Below are 5,450 nucleotides of genomic sequence, written 5' to 3'. Positions count from 1 at the left end.
GGTGACGCATCTGCTCCAGTTTCAACTCGAAGGGCTACTCAGAATATGTGTCTATTCACAGCCTTTCTTAGTAAGATTGAACCAACAACGGTTGCTCAAGCTTTACTAGATCCATACTGGGTAGTTGCAATGTAAGACGAGATCAATCAATTTGAACGATTGAAAGTATGGCGATTAGTTCCAAGACCAACGGGTCAACGACCAATAGGGGTTAAGTGGATTTTCAAGAACAAGAAGGATTCTGATGGAATTGTGGTTCGAAATAAGGCACGTCTTGTGGCCAAAGGATGTCGACAACAAGAGGGCATTGATTATGACGAAACGTTTGCTCCGATTGCTAGGATTGAGGCAATTCATCTTTTCCTTGCATTTGCTTCTCATGTGAAGTTCACGGTGTTTCAAATGGATGTCAAAACTGCTTTTCTGAATGGTTATCTTCAAGAGGAAGTCTATGTTGATCAACCAGAAGGCTTTGTCGATCCCATTCATCCAAACCACGTTTACTACTTGGAGAAATCTTTATACGTAGGATCCTAGATCTCACGAATACCATGAATGTGAAGATTAACCATTAAGATTGAGAGAGAAAGTCAATCAGTCAAGATTGACTTTCCACGGCTCTCTTGAAAATCTCTACATAACAGTGGCTAAGCTTTGGTTTGGTTGCTACTTTCTTAGTCGTGGACTTAGGAACCCATACAGATTTGTAATTCAAGTTTAGATTATGACCTGTGACACGAAAAACACCTTTGTTAGTTAGACGTCCAACCTTTTCAGTTGACACATGAGATGACTGATTTTGCAGAATTTTCAATTTGATTGTACGTTCTTTTGCATCATACTCACTTAAATCAGGTTTAGAACTTATGTGTGTTGTGGACTTAACTGATTTCTTTAAAAGAATCGCTTTTAAAGTTTTTGTCATAGGAATCATAGGAATCTTTTCAGTTAACACAGAACCATTTGGAGAATGAACCTTTTTAACAATATACTGAGTTGTAGAAACAACTTTTGAACCTTGATTTCTAAATTGAGAACGTAGAGGATTTTTAAGAATAGTAATGGGTTTTACATCCTTAGATGTTGTTGTTCCCTTCCCCTTCTTAGTAATCCCAACAGTACATTCAAGCACATTGGTTGCAACATTAGACGTTTGCTTAAGTGTGTTAGCCTGTTTCAGTTGAATTATCTTTTGTTTTAAGCTTTTAATCTCAAGACATAATTCTTCAGCAGAAACTATCACTTCACCCTCCTTAAAAGCATAAGTATATTCTTTCTTAGGCAGTGAAGGCAATTTATCACACAAAGCAAACATTTATTCTAATGATTGGCACTTAAGTTGCAAGTCAATATTATCCTGTTCAAGTTGAGCTACTATACGATTCAAATCACGTACAGCAGGCAAATGCAAGTAATAATCATGCAAAGGATCAAGTTGACTTTCAAAATCTATCAAGTTGACAGTTAGTTCATGTGCTAGGTCTTCACGGAAAACATCATCTGGACATGCAGGTAAAGTTGGTAGAATTGGTTTCACATCAAAAATTGGTTCATCAAACACCTCATCTATTGCAGTAATGCTAGAACTAGGTTTGTTAAACACTTCATTATCAAGCATTAAAATGTATTTCTCTAGCATGAGTGTTGGGATATAAACCAGTCTACGCTTAGGCACATAATCTTCACGTTGCATGTTCTTTTCAGTTTCAACAAGATTTTTCAAGAAATCAGGATTCGATTTTGTAGCAACCCGTCCTTATCCACCTGGACGAAGTCATCAACATTTGGTCCCATTGTGATGATCGACTCCAAGTAATGTCCTCAAAATGAGCATATGCACAGCGGAAGACTTAATTCGTACCTGAGAATAAACATGCTTAAAAGTGTCAACCAAAAGGTTGGTGAGTTCATAGGTTTATCATAACAATCATTTCAATATCTTAATAGACCACAAGATTTCATAATCATAAACATAATACACTCGCAAGTGTATGTAAATCATTCTAAGTGGTTGAGCACTTGGTAACCATACTTAACATTTAATCAACGTCGCATATTCCCTTTATTATGAAATCTCCCTACACTGTACCAAGTGTAGTAACCAAACGAAGTACTGTGCAACCGTTGAATACTGGTCATCCAGTCCGGTTGGGGTTGTCAGGCCCGATAGATCTATCAACAGGATTCGCGTTTACAATACCCATGTAAATAGTAGTTACCAAGCTACATGGAAGTATACCAGTGGTACAACTCAACGTAGAATATATTTTTAAGTACTTGTGTCTATTTCGTAAATATTTTTAAAAGCAGCGCATGTATTCTCAGCCCAAAAATATATATTGCAAAAGCAATTAAAAAGGGAGCAAATGAAACTCACCTAATGTATTTTGTAGTAAAAATACATATGACGGTATTGAACAAATATAGGGTTGGCCTCGGATTCACGAACCTATATTCAATTATGTATATTAACACATGTAATGGTAATCATACAAATTTGTATATATGTTAGTTACACTATTCTTATATTGATAACCTATATGTTTCATATATTCTTTTTTATATTTAAAATAAATAAAAATATTACTTTTGTTATGTTAGGTGTATTAAATATATCTGTGTGTGTGTGTGTGTGTGTGTGTATATATATATATATATATATATATATATCGTTTGTTTGTTAAAATTACAATAATATTAAAATAATATTAGTAATGATAAAAATATAATCTTAATGATAATAGAGTTAAAAATGATATTTGTAATATAAATGATAAAAATGATAACTTAAATAAAAAAATGGTACTTTTAATAAAAATGTTAATTTTAATAATAATGAATACTAATAATAATAACTACAAAATAATGATTTTACTAGTATTAATAATGATATTAATATTTATATTTTTAATATTTGTAATGACATAATAATAATAAAAATAAAATAATAATAGTAATATTAATAATAATAATAATAATAATAATAATAATAATAATAATAATAATAATAATAATAATAATAATAATGATACTTAGATTTAATAATGTTAATATTAATTTTGACAATTATACTAGTCATTTATTTGTAGTAATAATAATAATAATAATAATAATAATAATAATAATAATAATAATAATAATAATAATAATAATAATAAATAAATAAATAAGAATGACTACCTCAAATGGGAAGGCTTTTAAAATAAACTGTCGTTGCTCGGGCTCGAACCCGTGACCTCCCACTTAACAAGACATACTCTTAACCATTCCTCTGCTATGACTATTCTGATTAACCTTATATTCTAAGGTATATAACTCGTATTTTTTTTACTTCATCAGCATTACGATTGTCCTTAATCAAACCTCATTGGGCCGCCACCTTAATATTAGCCCAGACAAAAACCTTAAAAGGTTCTCGGTCCAACTTTCTAACTCTCATCCCAACATTATATCCTCGGCCCAATTAGAAAACATGATAGTCCAAGTTGCAAAATAATAAAAGGATCCGTATTTTATGTTATTGAATGAGCGGTTCAAATAAAATTAGGGTGAGCTGGAGAATCACGGGTGTATTTGGGTACCCACCTGTATAATTCGATGATAAGCAACCCTACCACTTATGTAATCGACACACACCATCATTCTTCATCGTTATAACAGTATCAGAAATAGAATAGGAAAAAGAGATAACGAAGTAGCGGTATCTTTATCATTCTTTCGTGATCTCTTCATCTTAGCATCGCGTCATCTTCATTAATCTGCTGGGTTCTTCAAACCATAACAGAAACAGTAACAAGCGAGCTGTAGCAGTGGTTTAATCATGGTGGCGGTTGGAGTCACTTAATAGGTGGCGAACAGAAGCAATATCGAGAAGTTTCATGTTTTCGTTGGGTGTAGACTAAAAGAAAAGAAAAATAAAATAAATAGAAGGAGGTTGAAGGTGGGGATTTACGAAGAAGAGGGGAGGGAGGATGAGAGAGAAAGATTGAGATGGTGGTTTATGGAGCTTCGACCGTAAGTGAACAAGTCCAATCGAATGGTTGTAGCAGGTGTTTTAATCGTATGAAAATAGGAAACTGTATTAGATACAGCAGCAATATTTATTCAATTTTGGTGGTTCGATGGGTTTAGTGATGATTTGGATGGTGGTTTTGGGTGAAGGTTATGGGTGTTTACGACTAGGAAACAGGAAAAAGCAGGAAACCAAAGGTGGTTTTGTGATTATGAAGGTGAGGTGGTGAAGTGGGTTTCACGAAGGAGAAAACCAAGAAAGAAGGTGGTGGTTTGAGAGTGTCACGATGATGGTGGTTGTTTGTGGTTCAAAGTGGTGGCGATTGATGCTTACCGATACACTATTATAAACCAAAAACAAAGTATCAAACAAGGAACGGTAATAGGAGGTGACCATTTGAAAAGTGGTGTGAAGGTGTAGATGGTTGAAGAAACAGTGAACAAAGTGGTGATTATCTTGGTGGTTTTTATCAAACATAAGTGTGATGTTCTCGGGAAGCAGTAGAAACATATATGCAAGTGATAGTGGTTGTAGAAAGAAGGGGAACGAGGATGTTTGGTTTATCTTTATGAAATGGATGTTCTCATATATAGATATATATAAATAATAGGGGTAGATAAATATTAGGATAGATAGATACTAATCACCAACCAAATATCAATTACGTTCAATTAAGTATAGTGTTTCAATAGTACCCTTTTGATAAATTCAAGAATGATTGAAATTAAAGAAGTCTATATCTTGTTTGATTATACCGACATTTCCTTTTTCCATTTAACTTCTATTGTTTTGACATGGAATCTCATACCATATAAATAATAGTTAAAGTTGATAGTTAACAGATTATTCGTATTTTATTATATTTATTATTAATAAATAATAAGAATAAGAATATAGATATTAATAATAATGATTATCAATAATAATGTTATTAGTACTAATAATAATATTAATATAACAAATTAATATTAATACAAAAGAAATGAAAAATTACACATTCTATATATAATATCTTTATAAATTACTTGTATTACAATGTTCATATATATAATTACACAACAAGTTTTAGTTATCTTTCATAATAACTAAATAATATAATATTTCAAATTATATTTTGAATTATTATATGTATTTATATTTTTAAAATATATATGTATCTATTTACAATTAATGGTTCGTGAATCGTCGAGAATAATCAAAGATCAAATGTATATATGAAAATAGTTCAAAATTTTCGAGACTCAACCTAACAGACTTTGCTTATCATGTCGAAAATATTAAATCGTATCGAGAGTTTGGTTCAAAATTAGTCGAAATTTTCCGGGCCGTGACAGTACCTACCCGTTAAAGAAATTTCATCCCCGAAATTTGAGTGAGGTCGTCATGGCTAACACTAAAAATGTTTTTTATTACGAATATGAGTTGATAAATAGAGTTT

Source organism: Rutidosis leptorrhynchoides, chromosome 4 (assembly GCF_046630445.1).
Source record: "Rutidosis leptorrhynchoides isolate AG116_Rl617_1_P2 chromosome 4, CSIRO_AGI_Rlap_v1, whole genome shotgun sequence".
Classification (NCBI taxonomy): Eukaryota; Viridiplantae; Streptophyta; class Magnoliopsida; order Asterales; family Asteraceae; genus Rutidosis; species Rutidosis leptorrhynchoides.
This window is presented reverse-complemented; position numbering follows the sequence as displayed.